This window comes from Pristis pectinata, chromosome 11, assembly GCF_009764475.1.
Source record: "Pristis pectinata isolate sPriPec2 chromosome 11, sPriPec2.1.pri, whole genome shotgun sequence".
NCBI lineage: Eukaryota > Metazoa > Chordata > Chondrichthyes > Rhinopristiformes > Pristidae > Pristis > Pristis pectinata.
The window spans coordinates 28,472,126-28,487,456 of record NC_067415.1 but is presented as its reverse complement, the minus strand read 5'-3'; positions in this window follow the sequence as shown (position 1 = coordinate 28,487,456).

Genomic DNA, 15,331 nt, shown 5'->3' with positions numbered 1-15,331 from the left:
TTTCTCCAATAACTACCAGTAAATTTAATAAATAATTCATAGAGAATTAAGATTCATAGTTCTATAACACTTCAGTAAATTATCAACACAAGCATGCTGCTTTAACATGACCATCGTTTTCTTGAAATCATTTTGAGATTGTACAATTTTATTTCCATGTAATGGAAATTACAGTGGCTGAAAGCCATCATATTCAAATTCAATATTCTGAAAATATTTTTAATCTACTAAAACTGGTTCTAATGATACATAACTTGCTTTGTATAATTATAAATTTGGTTACAAACATTGTGGCAAAGTTTGTAATTGCATTTTTCAAATTTGCATCTTCATGCACTTTTGAAATAACCGGTTAATAGCATACAAGAACAAAATACTGGAAACACTCAGCACGCCAGGTAGCATCTGAGGAAAGAGAAGCAGAGAGTTAACTTTGTAGGTTGAAGATCCTTCATCAGAGCTGGGAAAGAGAGAAATGCACATTAGTTTAAGTAGCAGAGAAGGTGGGTGAGGAGAGTGGGGGCTCGATGGCACAAAGGAAATGCCTGTGATGGGGTGAACTAAGGCAATTGGTTTGACGAGAGCAGTTAGATGGTAAGTATACTTATTTATCTGTAGTATGTGCTGGGACATGCCCAGCAGGTCAGGCTGTACTAATGTATGGAGAAAAACTGAGCCAAAATCACACGTGGATGACTTGCAACAGCAATGGCTGGTTCTGATACAGACAAAGCAAGTTACCTTTAGTTGGAGCATTTGGTATTGAGTCCGGAGGCTGCAATGTGCCCAGACAGAAAATGAAATGTTTTCTTCAAACTTGAATTGGGCTTTGTTATAGCAGTACAGGAAGCCACAGACAGACAGGAGTGGGAGTAAGTTGGAGAATTGAAAAGACAGGGGACCAGAGACTAAGGATCGCTCCTACGGACTGAACATAGGTGCTCTGCAAAGAAATTGCCCAATCTGCATTTGGGTTCTCCAATGTAGAGGAGACCACAAGGAACATATTCCCACCAGTTGAGGAAGTTTATCCTCAACTCACTGCCTACAATCCATGCCACTTTATTATCTGACTCAAATCAGTTCTTCCCATTCACCCAGACTCAACCTTTTATTTATATTCTTCAGTTTAATCTGCTCTCAGCCTCCTTTGTTCTAGAGAACACAACCTGCCTGGTGAAAGCCTCCCCATAACTAAAACTCTCCAGCTCTAACTGCACCTCTTCACCTTCCAGTATTATCTTACTTTGATTACCTGACTCTACACACATTAGTTGTGGCCTAACTGATGTTTTATACTCTTTAGCATAACCTTTCCTGTTATGTTCTGTATCTCAATCAATAAAAGCAAATATTCCCCATTCCTTCTTAACCACATTATCCATCTGCCCTTCTACTTTAAGGACATGTGCTCTTTGTTCCTCTACGTTTCTTTTTCTTTTTCAATCTTTTTATTAGTTTTCAAATTAATACAGATTGATATATAGTGTCACGAACCAGCAACGAAAGAAACACACCAAGTCATGATTCGGTGTTAAAAACTATTTTATTAATCACTACTTATGATAATATGTAAAATAAAAGTAAAAATGTTAGTATGTTAGAATTCAAAAATGTTAAACCTTGAACATTAACCCCAAAAACTAAACTCGTCGTGTGTGTGTGGCAAAGTCCCAAACTCCAAATTCAGGAATGGTTCGTAAAGTTCAGTTCCGCAAGCCATAAGGTGAAACATGAGCAAAGGCTTCTTCAACAACCACCGTTGTCTGAAGATTAGACGTAGAGACACGTAGAGATAGTAATTACGAAGTCCAAATGTTCCACGATGGAACCCAAACAACACCTCAGTGTTTACTCGGTAGTGACTTCCTCACCCCGAAAAGCATCTGAATCATGGTCGTCCACACAAATACCTGTTTCCTTCTACAGGTCAGCAACAAAGTGAACTCCACCGGATTACTTCCAACTTCCATACATGGATTTCTGTGGCAGACACAGTTATTGTTTCTCATCCATCGATAGAGAACACTAGCAGGCTAGTGTCTCTCTCCCTTTTTCTCTCTCTCTCCCTTCTTCTGACCTTCAACAACGTCATTATGTCCTTTATCTTCTATTGACGTAAGCACACCACACACACACACACACACACACACACACACACACACACACACTCTATCTTAAAGGGACTTTCACCGAGTCCGTAACAATAGCATCAATATTTATACATGTAATACAAAGAGATCAGGATAACAATCATAGCATATATAATCATAAAGAACAATAAAATATAAAAAAAAATCTGTAGATCCAACGATCTCTTAGTAAATGAATATAATATAAAAGAAAGGAAAGAGAAAGATTAATTATATAAATTTTAAAAAACCCAGATCAATAAAAAAGATTATAAACAATATAAATTAAACAAAAAAAACTTATCAAAAGAAAAACAAACAACAAAAAAAAGAGGGAAAAAAAACTGAGCTAAATTTTCTCAGTAGAGACAAAACAATATTATGTCGTCAAGTCCGTTCCTCCAAGTTGGAAAGTTATTGAAAGGGGATCTACATCATGTGAAAATATTGAATAAATGGACTCCAAATATCTTCAAATTTAAGCGAAGGATCAACAGTACCACTCCTAATTTTTTCCAAGTTTAAACATGAAATAGTTTGAGAAAACCATTGAAAAGTAATAGGGGGTATTGGATCCTTCCATTTAAGCAAAATGGATCATTTGGCCATTAACGTAACAAAAGCAATCATACGGTTAGCGGAAGGAGATAAATGGCCAATTCTATGTTTCTATATAGCTACCATTAATTATATATTAATTGTACCTTGTTTGCCTTTCCTAAATACCTCACACATTTCTGGATTGAATTCCATTTGTCAATTTTTTTGCTCAACTGCTCAGTTTATTGATTTTTAGGTAACTACTAACCACACAGCCAATTTTATATCACAAATCTGCAAGTGATTGTGGCTCTTCATTCAAGTCCAAATTATAGACAAATGTCACGAAAAGCCAGGAACCTGTTGTTAAATTCCAGAGTCTAACTGCCTTCTTATTAGAGCACCATTGTCCTTGGCTTTCAATTTAGCCAACATTGGATCCCTTTGATTCCATTAAGTTTTACTTTCCTTATTAGTCTATCATGTGGGAGATTGATTTTAAAATCCATGTGGACTATATCACATGAGCTAACCTAACCAAACATACTCAATGTCTGGTTGTACAAGAAGTTGGTGAGGCTGCACTTGGAGTATTGTGTTCTATTTTGGTCACCATCCAAAGGAAAGCTGCCATTAAAAAGCTGGAGAGAGTGCAGAAAAGATTTATGAGGATGTTGCCAGGACTTGGAACTGGTTTACAAGGAGAGGCTGGGCATACTAGGACTTTATTTCTGGGAGCATAGGTGGTGTATAAAATCATGAGGGCAGAGATAGGGTGAATGCACAGTCTTTTTCCAAGGGTTGGGGAATCAAGAACTTAGAGGGCTTGGATTTAAGGTGAGGTGGGAAATATTTAATAAGAACCTGAGGGGCAACTTTTTCCACACAGGGTGGTGCATGTATGGAATGAGCTGCCAGAAGAAGTCGTTGAGGCAGGTACAATAACAACCCTTAAGACATTTGAACAGGCACATGGATAGGAAAGGTTTAGGGGGAAATGGGTCAAATGCAGGTAAATGGGACTAGCTTAGATGGACATCTTGGTTGACATGGGTGAGTTAGGCCAAAGGACCTGTTTTCATACTGTATGACTCTGTAAACCACCTTACCTCAAAAATGTCAATTGTCAAACAGACATGTTTAACAAATTAACAAATTTATGCTGATTGTCCTTGATTAAACTGTGCCTTTCTTATTGGAGAACAATACTGTTTCTCAGAATTTATTCTTAGTAATTTGTCCCTCATTGTTATCAGGCAAACTAGCCTGTATTACTTTCTTTCTCCCTTTTTCATCAGCAATAGCCCATTAGCAGCCTTCCGTTACTTCAGCAGTGCATCTGTAAGATTGGATAATAATAGTCAGTGCTTTTTCTGCTCTTAAAAGAATGGAGTATGTTTTACCTAGATTTGTGGACTTGTAAGAACATAAAAAATAGGAGCAGGAGTGGACCACATAGTCCACTGGACCTGGTCCACCATTCAATAGCGTTACAGTTGACCTGATTTTTGCCCTCAATTCAATTTTCCACCCCTTCCCATAACCAATAGTCCAACAATTCAGTGAGAAGTATCCTTAATATCTCAATATCCTTAATTCCCAGAAGTATGCTCCTTAGTTTATAATTCCCCCAGCAAGGGAAACATCCTCATGGTATGTATATTCAAGGTAAAATAAAATGCATGGTTATGGGTAACAAGGCAAGGAGTCAGACTAATTGGATTGTTGTTCAGAGGCCTGTATAGGCTCAACAGGTTAAATGCCTTCCTTCTGTGATGTAATGTCACAATGCCATAAAACTTACAAGTGTGGTGAATAATAAGGAAGATAACAATAGAACAAAAGAAGATATAGATAAACTTGTGGAATGCAATGAAATGAAGTAGATGAAATGTGGAGAATGACATTTTGGTAGGTCAAATGAGGAAGAACAATATAATACAAAGGGTGCATTTCTAAAGAACAGAGAGATCTGGTTGCGTATATGAAGAAATCATTGAAAGTGGCAGGATAGAGTGAGAAAGCAACTTAAAAAGCTCATGGGATTCTAGGTTTGTAGAGCTGCTGAAAGCTAAAGTGAGGAGACTGGAACCTCTGTAAAGCACTGATTTGACTATAACAAGAATATGAAGGATATGATGACCTTAGAGAGGATGCAGAAAAGATTTAATAGAAATTTGGGGTAAGTTCAGTTACTGGGATAGAGGAATTGGGATTGTCCTTGATCAAAGAAGGTGATTTTGTGGAAGTGTTCAAAATTATCAAGGATCTTGATCGTTAGCCACTAGTGAAGTTCCCAAAGACTGGAAGTTGGCTGCTGATGTTCTGTTGTTTAAGAAGGGTAGCAAGGACAAGCCAGGGAACTACGGGCTGGTCAGCCTGACATCAGTAATGGGGAAGATATTGGAGGGAATTCTGAGGACAGGATCTACCAGCATTTGGATAGACAGAGTCTGATTAGGAGGAGTCAGCATGGCTTTGTGCGTGGAAAGTTGTGCTTGACAAAGCTTTTAGAGTTTTTTGAAGAGGTAACCAAAAAGGTAGATGAGGGTAGAGCAGTGGAAGTTGTCTATTTAGACTTCAGCAAGGCCTTCAACAAGGTCCTGCATGGTAGGCTGGTCTGGAAGGTTAGGTCCCATGGAATCCGAGGAGACTTAGGTGGATTCAAGATCGGCTCAGAAGTCGGAAGCAGAGGGTGGTGGTTGAAGGTTGTTTCTTGGAATGGAGGTCAGTGACAAGTGGTGTGATGCAGGGGTCGGTGTTGGGACCCTTGTTATTTGTTATTTATAGAAATGATTTGGATGTGCATGCACAAGGCTTGATCAGTAAGTTCGTGGATGACTTGAAATTAGGAGGTGGTGTTGAGAGTGAAGAAGGTTATTGTAGTTTATGGGAGGATTTTGATCAGTTAGGGAAGTGGGCCGAGGAGTGGCAAATGGATTTCAGTACGGATAAGTGTGAGGTGATGTATTTTGGAAAGTCAAACCAGCATAGGACTTATACTATGAATGGTAGGGCACTAGGGAGTGTATGGAACAGAGGAACCTAGGAGTACAAGTGCATAGTTCATTGAAAGCTGCGTCACAGGTTGGTGAAAAAGGCATTTAGCATGTTGGCCTTCATCAGTCAGGGCAAAGAGTATTGGAGTTGGGACATTATGTTGCAGTTGTATAAGTCGTTGGTGAGGCCGCACTTGGAGTACTGTGTACAGTTTTGGTCACCTTGTTATTGGAAAGAATGTAGAGAAGATTTACGAGGATGTTGCCAGGACTAGAGGGCCTGAGTTATAGGGAGAGGTTGGCCATGCTGGGTCTTTATTCCTTGGAATGATGGAGAATGAGGGGTGACCTTATAGAAATGTTTAAGATTATGAGAAGTGTTGATAAGGTGGACGATAACAGTCTTTTCCCCACAATAGGGGAGTCCAAGACTAGGGTTCGTAGGTTTAGGGTGAGGGAGGAAAGATTTAAAAGGGACCTGAGGTGCAACTTTTTCATGCAGAGAGTGGTGAGTGTATGGAATGAGCTGACAGAGGAAGTGGTTGAGGCAAGTTCAATAATATCATTTAAGGAGCTCTTGGATAGGTACATGGAAGGGTGGGGCTTAGAGGGATAAGATTAGATTAGATATCTTTATTAGTCACATGTACATCGAAACACACAGTGAAAGGCATCTTTGCGTAGAGTGTTCTGGGGGCAGCCCGCAAGTGTCGCCACACTTCCAGTGCCAATGTAGCATGCCCACAACTTCCTAACCCGCATGTCTTTGGAATGTGGGAGGAAACCAAAGCACCCGGAGGAAACCCACGCAGACACGGGAAGAATGTACAAACTCCTTACAGACAGTGGCCGGAATTGAACCTGGGTTGCTGGCACTCTAATATCGTTATGTTAACTGCTACACTACCATGCCTGCCCATATGGGCTGAATGAAGGAAATTGGGACTTGCTGGGTGGGCACTGTGGTCAGCATGGACTTGTTGGCCTGAGGGCCTGTGTCTGTGCTGTATTGCTCTATGACTCTCAAAATCACTGGCTGAAAGGCTGATAGCAGCAGTTCAATCCTAGTTTTCAAAAAGAAACAAAAAGATAATTCAAGGTAGAATAAAATGCATGATTATGGGTAACAAGGCAGGGAGTGGGACTAATTGGACGCTGTTCAGAGGCCAGTATGGGCTCTGCAGGTTGAATGTCTTCCTTTTGTGATGTAATGTTTCTATGAGCAGTACCTGCAAAATATTCTTCCATTGCTACCTCTTCCACTTACTCAGTTTAATTTCCTAAAACCAATTCCAGATAGCTGCTTATTGATTGAAAAATTCTCTTGCACACATTTCACGGATTCTGCCCCTTTCGTACATTTTATACTTAACAGCATAGATCATAAGAAATTGTTACCTCTTGTCAGTTGATCTTGAATTAGGGCTTATAATGTTAGGATAACAGATGCCCATTTGGGATTGAGATAAAGAACAAAACTCTTTACTCAGAAGGTTACAAATTTTTGAGATTTTTTTAATGCCAAAGGGCTGTGGATGCTCAGTTGATGAGTGTATTCGAGACTGAGATCAATAAATGTTTGAGCATTGAAGAGATTTAGGACTGGTGAAGAGAGGAATTAATGCAGGCAGAGCAGGCTGAATGCCTTATTCCTGCTCCCATATCTTATAATCAGGACTAATATTTCAGCCACTTACTGCCATTTAAAATATGTTGCATTATAAATGCTCTTTCACTGAAGATGATCCCTGTGAGATACTAAGATACCATGGCTCCAGGTTACTTGTAATGCCAGGGCATTAGTCTTCTGGCTAGGAAACCCGTGTCCAAACCCAACTTGTATTTGTCCATTAGGGGGCGAGCCTGTCATTTCCAGACACACACAAGTTGCTTGAAGCAGGTGGGAAAAGCATTAGCAGCTCCTTTCCTACAGAGGACTAAAATTCTTTTGATGACAATTACAAATGAGTACAAGTGTTGAAATTTGGGACTAATTTTTGATTGGAGTTGGTGAGAATAAAATGTTAAAGTTAAGTGAAGGAGAAAATTCTAATTCCAGCACTCTTTGTATGCTGTTTTGTCTCAGTGGAAAAAGCAAATTCCCACAACCATCAAAATAAAATTACATTATTTGCTTCAAAAGAGAGGAGATTTTGTATACCTACAGAAATTTAGACTCACCCAAGAAGTTTTGATTAAAAAAAAACTAAGCATCAAGTGAAAAAAGCACAGATGTTTCACAACGGAGTTGTTAACTTCCTGCAAGAGGCATAGCTCGGTACCTTGTTGGTGCAGAAGAGTATTCTCTGTACAGGAGAGTGAAATGAAATATGTGAAGGGAGTCGGACCAAAGGGTCCTGTGTATGACAAACCAAACACTGAAGTAGATGAGGCAAAAGATTGACAGACATCCTAATGGAAAACAGTGCTATTACCTAGCATTTCCTATTTAACGCTACACCTCGAATAAGATCAAATATAAAACACTCAATCACTCACAATACATCTGTGTATCATAAGCATGCAAATACAGTTTCTTCTACAATATAGAGCCACCTGTAAAGTTACACCTAAATAAAAGCTTCCAAAATTCCAAGATCAGGACCAGAGCATAAAATCATGTCTGAATTTCAGTGTGATACAAAGGGAGTCTGTCCCATTTGAGATGCCACCTTCCAATTAAAATTTTGAACCAGTGCTTGCTTACAGTTAGTGGATGTAAAAGATCCCAATGCACAATTTGGAGTAGGCCAGGTGTCCTGACCAGCATTTGTATCTCAATCAACATCACTAGAATGGTTTAATTGATCACTTATCTTATTACCGTTTGTGTGACCTTGCTTTGCATAAGCTTGCTGCTGTTTCCTTACATTAAAACAATGACGGCACTTGAAAACTAGTTAATTGGTTACAAAGCACTTTGGTTTGTCCAATAACTGTCAGGGCACTACATTAACTGTTCTAAACTGTTTGGGAGAAGAAGGAAAGAGGCCACATTCAGCACTTCTCAAATGTACTTGGACCTCACAAGTCCATGTGAAGATTTCTATTTGACCTGTTGCCTTTTACAAAGGTGAGTTTCACAATTTGAAAATGAATTTTAAGAAATAGCATGCTACAGTAAATACTGAAATGCAATAGAACACTTAGCATAATCAAAATTATCAAACTTTGTGATGCAGAACAGGCCTTTTGAGCTGTCACTCTTTTATTGTTCTCTGAAAGAGGTTGAACATTTTTCCCTCTCCAACTTTTCTATTTCTAAACTATTTTTCATAAATCCTATTTCCACTTGTTTCAGGAATTTACGTCAGCAAAGAAAATAAAACCGGTAATTAGATGAATGTTCAGCTTTTTTAGGTAATATTGACTGAAGGAGGAATATTAGCCATATAAAGGGGAGAGCTCTCCCCAGTTCATACCATGAGATTCTTTATAACATTTACTTTAATCACAGACACTGGAAGATGGCACCCTAGTTTATTATCTTATCAAAAGGGTGGATTATCCAATAATCCAGTTCTCCCTTGGGCCTTGCAGTCAAATAAATCAGATAAATGTGCTGAAACCTTGACATGTTGCTCAAAACAGCAACTTATGAACTCAGAAACAAAAGAACCAACTGAATCAAAACCACAAATATGTCCATAATTATCAATGACTTTCAAACTGGGGGAATCCCTTAAAAATGTCATTATTTGGGAGTTTGATCAAATATTAAATAATTCCTGGGCTTCTTGTCCAAATTTCCAATCCTTCCTGAAGATGAGGACTAGTCGTCTAAAATATCTGTGTTCAGGAGCCAAAATAACGTGTTAAAATGTCAAATAGTTATGCAGATTCAATTAATGGCTAAAACAATCTGATCACTGGTGAAGTTAATTTATCCACATTGCTACTATTTCAGGTAAAGTTGGGTGCTTTCAACCTTACAAATTTACCACAAAAATAATGGCTTTTGAGCTGTAATTTTTGATCTTGTTATTCACTCTTCAGCAAACAAAAGTAAGCACACTTCTTTTTATCTTTCTTTTCCTTATCATCCCAGGTATCATTTTAGTATGTTTTAAATCAGGCACCATATGTGGATATTTCTCAAGATTCACAAAATACAGGTGGAATCTGCTTTTCTGGGATTAGCCTGAGAATTGTGCCTTCTGTGAGCATGTACGTGCTGCCTCTTTAAAATACGAGAGTCAGCATCCTATATTTTAATCCTCTTCACCTATATTTCCTCAAAGCAAATCAACAGATGCAGAAAAGTTTAAATATTGCGTTTTATGTCTGTACTCACCTGTGGGACTAGTAAATGTTCTTAGACAATAATTTAGTTTAATGTCAATCTCTTAATTGAGGTGTGTTTACATAATTGAAATAGGTTTAATTGAATTCTGATATAAAGAAAAACATTTTGTAAGCACAGCATGCCATTACGTTTCCCATCACACTGTAGGAAAATCATGAGTGCTAGTGTCACAATATCTCAATACAGAACCAGCCAAAATGGTTCTGTATTGGATGAACTGAAGCAAAAACATTTTACTCGTATTAAAGACAAATCAGATTGGAAGGGTGAAAGTAGACTTTTATGATTGTTTTACTTTGTATTCAAATGTTACTGCAATATTCGGTAATCATACCTAAGAATAATTCCCCTTTTAAGGCACAATGAATTAAAGCAACCATATTGATGATGTTAATTTGCTGATGTTAGAGGAAAGATCAAATAGCTGTGGGAATACAGGTTTTCAGTTCATTAGTGATGAGACACTCAGTCAGTAAATCATTCAGCAGGGCTCAGTCCATGGCTGAATAGATCTTGCATGGTAGACAGTTTGTGAGTTCTTCCAGATGAGATCTATGAGCCATTGATCTCTGCCATGTTGGTCTGTCAAATGTCTTGTGTGAAGGAGATGATAAAAATTGAGGTGACAACTAGGGAATTTAGTTCTTTGAACTCTGACACCTTTTAGATTATTATTCAACCTGAATGAGCCATTAATACAACAAGTCAATTAATTGAATTACTTGAGATAAGCTCTAAAGCTAGTAAAGAAGTAAAATAGTTCCTTTTGTGGAAAAAGATTGGGTATGAAACATCAGTAAGCAAACTGTAATCACAGCACTAAAAGCATGAATGATCAAACACCTTGTATAAAAGAAATTCCACAAAAGCTAAAAATATACTAAATAGAACAATGGTAAAAATAAATATAACAAACACTTGGGAGGGTACAATTCTATAAGAATTAGAAGAAATCACTAAAACAAATTTTATCCAGAAAATTAAACCAGTTCAGAGTTTAAAATGTTGAATATGATCTTGAATTTAAAAGTACACATTATTATCTAAAATTTATATTCTTAAGAGGTATTTACCAAGCAAATGAATGTAATTTGATAACTAATTTGAGAATATTGATATCTGTGTGGGAGGTTCAATGAATGAATGGGATTTGAGATTAACAGATCTTGTCGGCCAAATAACTTCTTTTAAGTCCTTACAGATAAAGTACCTGGCATGGTATAGTTTATTTAGACTTTCAGGGAGCTTTTGATAAAATTCAACATGAAAGTCTTTTAATTAAAATAAATCCAAGCAGAATAATGGAAAGTAAAAATCTGATTAAAAATAATAGATTAATCATAGCCAATACAACACAAAGTGAAAGCATTGATCAGACTACACTGAACTTTGTTGTATATGATTCTGGTTACCATGTGAGAAAAGCATTGACAGGAATTAGAGAAAAGTAACTAAACTAATCCGAACTGTAAAGGGAATGAGCTATGATACAATAATTGAGGAGCTCATTGTGAAAAGAAATATTAAGTGGTAGGATTAAGCCAAGTGGCAAACATTAAATTAGCTTAAGAGAGTGTTACCAGAGAAAATAAAATTAAATTGGTGTGAAGCAAATTTAAACAAATAAGGCTGTTTAGGCATACAGCTGATATCAAGGCAAAATGTTTATGCTTTTAGGCATTAGAGTTGAACCTTTTCTATGTGGTATTTTTGTAATAAGTAAACTGACTCCTACAATGTAGCACTAATATAAATTTTACCATAAGAAGAAGTAAAATCTTCAACAATCACTTAGTAGATTTTTCTGTAGCAATAAAAAAACATAATTTACTGAATGTCATAAATCAGGATTAACCAATATAGATTTTGATCTATATTGATAACCTGGGGTCATTTCAACATTTTCATTTGATAGTCAAAGATTTTCTTTTCGCTTTTTAGCTCTGCCAATCACTACTCAAATTCCACAGGAAATGAAATGAGTGAGAGAAGAGTACCTGACATAATAGTAAGATTTGTTTGAAGAAGAGTCCTTTTGATTTTGATTTTTCCTCTTTTGGGAGTTGATATGTTGTTAATATACAGTAAAATAATTAGTAGGTACATAATCTGGTTATTGAAATGTCTTTTGTAAAATGCGATGTAGAATATTAAAAGAAAAATAAACTGACTAATCTTTGTTAACTAAATTAAACAATTCCTTTATTAAAGAGCTATAATTTTTAAATTTTAAATGTCCAACCAAGCCAAAACTAATTATTCATTAAGTGGAGGGTTTACTGACTACTAATTCACTTTTTTATTTTGTTGGATGGCAACAGCTTCACAATCATTAGAAGTTTTTCACAACTTGTGTAATCAAGGCAATCAATACCAGTTACGAAACTTTGAGGCTGATATCAAATTACTCAAGGTATGTGTTTTTTCAGCTTATGGGCTCTCCCCTTTAAGGTATTCCTGCACAAAAAACTAGCAGGCATTGTGACCCAGTGACTGTGGAGGTCAGACATGTTCTGTAAATAAGCAAGAAGCTAGTGTCTTGGGAACATGGAAGCCATAATCATTCAAGAAATCTTGCTGGTGAGGTGTGGTTGTTGAAATTTGTTGTCATATTTTGTTGAAATTCAACAGTTCTGATGTTAAGTTCTTTCTGTCTTCCCAGGAAAAATGAACTGACATCAGGCAACATCAGGCACCAGCTACAGATCACTTCTTTAACATGTCAGTCCCAGTTAGGATTTTCCTTTTTCATGCGGACTGAACCTTCTCCAACAAACTGTGGCATTTGTGCTCTCTTGGGTACTTCTAAGAATTCTCTGTATACTCATTAAAGAATTGGTGTATGTATAACATCCAATTAACAGTTTTCTGTTCAGTTGATAGTGAACCAGTTACAATATAAAAAAAAATCAATAACACAAATAATTTCAGAGACAACAGGAAGAGGATGTTGAATTCAAATAAGTGCAGACTGGAAAATAGAAATTGCAGGATAAAAAGTATTAAGTTCTACCTAGTTAGATTTTCCATGCTGGAAGTTACATGATACAATGATAGTAGAGTTATTGAGTTATCACAGCAATTAATCTCTATCAATTGCCAGTCACAGCCGTCAGTCTCTATCAATTAGCCAAAAGCAGACCCAGATGAGTTTTGAATAAATTCCCAATGTTAGAGAGCTTTGGGAATTTCAACTGCTTAAATTGCAGCACACAGGCTGGCAACAGCACAGTAACAAATAGAGAATCGTAATAGTAATTACAATTTTATTTTTAGAAATTCTCAAATCATCTTTATTAAATTTACCAGCTTGCCTACCTGCGAGATGTTGTAATCAAATAACAGACCAACCTGAGGATATCAAATACCCATACAATATTATTTTCAGTGACTTTTCAGTGGTTTTAGACATGCAACATTTGTTAAAATCCCAGGCAGTAAACTATGAATTCAGTGCACTCTGTGTGCCCACTATCCACTGAACAAATACTTCTTATTTCAAAGGCATTTTATAGTATATGAATTGATCCAGGACAAAGACGTAGACATTAGTATTATCAAAACATTTTTGTAACTTCATCAGCACCTTCTAAATCCATGACTTCTTACTGCCTACTACAAAAGACAGCAGATATATAGAAATACACCATTCTGAGTTAGAAACGTACCACCATTTCTTCACTGGTCCTAGACCTATTTACCCTAACAGCTCTGCAGGAATATTTTCACCATATGGAATGCATCAATTTCAAGAGGCAGCTCTCTACCAGCTTCTCAAAGGCAATTAGGAAAGCACATATATTTTGGTTTTGCCAGTGACATCTACAGCCCATGCACAAATAAAAAATCATTCCCAATCCATTTATTCCTTGAAATGCAATTTCACAGGGTGACTCTTGAAAATTTTGGGTGTAGGTACTGTATTGTATTAAATATAATGTTCAGAGATAAATTGAAAGTATGTTAATTTTAAGAGATGAGGTATTTTTTCTCTCGGCGCTGAGGCTTTGGAACTCTTCCTCAAAGAGCAGTGGAAGCAGAATCCTTGAATATTTTTGAGGCAGAGGTAGACAGGTTCTTGATGAGCAAAAAGGTGAAAGGATATTAAAGATTAGTGGGACGGTGGAGTTAATGTCACAGTCAGATCAGCCATGATCTTATTGACTGGCAGAGCAGGATCAAGGGGCTGTGGCCTACTCTTGCTCTGAATTTGTATATTCATAAGTGCATTGTCCTGATGTGAGGGCTTACTTATCAGTGTGTGCTTGAGAAATCTCAAACTTGTATCCTGTGATTTCTGACCATTATAGAGCTGTGAGCTTTGAACCCATGCTCTACCATATGGTAACACAGTATATCAAAGTACTGAAGCATCACAACACTTCTGACCAAAATGAAAAGTTGAGAATTTTTTTATTTGTAAAGGAAATAACCAATCTCCAGTGCCTAGCCTGAGTAGCTTTTCTTTAAGCAGAAGATTTTATTTTTTAAATTTCACTCTTCCAGGTGCATGCTGTGAAGACATATTGGGAATCATGCCCTAATACCACCAAGGCCAGGACCATCTGTCTGTTTCAATTAGTGGGTGAAATATCTCTGGTGAGAACTTAGAATAATTTTGGAAGGCTGTCTGCACTGATCATAAATCAGTTAGCTTAATCCAGGCAACTGTCTATGTCATAAACTTTTCAGAGAAAACTCAAGGAACCTCTAAAACTGATATAGGAATAAAGTGTCTTTACTTAACAAAAATGTATTTTCTTCTGTTCAGAGAGTTATTATTTTAATTATGAATGAGTTATTTTTTAGTAGCTTGTCTGGCACACCTCAGCTCAGCTGGTCCCAGCTCCCTATAGATTAGTTAGAATGACAGATGCAGGAGTGAATGTGATGTCTTTTTTCACTGTACCATCTCAGTGGAATATGCAAGTATAATTTACTCCGTATGTTAATTCAAAATGCCAGCAGAATAGCAGCAATGTAATCTTGCTTAAATTGCATAGGTCATTGTGTCAGCTGCGACTTAGCTGGGAGTACCCTCATTTATAAATTAGAGAGCTCCAGGTTTAAGTCCCGTTCCAGAATCTTGTGCACATAAATCCAGCCTAGCACTCCAAAGTGAGAGAGTCCTGGACTCCACAGAGGTGCTGTCTTTCAATGACTTGTTAAACTGAGACCCTGCCAGCCTCTTGGGTGAACTTAAAAGATCCCGTCAGAGAGGTGCAGGGCAGTTAACCTTGGTGTCCTGGGCAATTTATCCATCAATCAATATTTCTGAAGAAATTTGTAAAATTTCAAATTTCTTAAAAAAGTCTGCTGCATGCAGGAATGAGACTAAATGATGTAATAAGAGA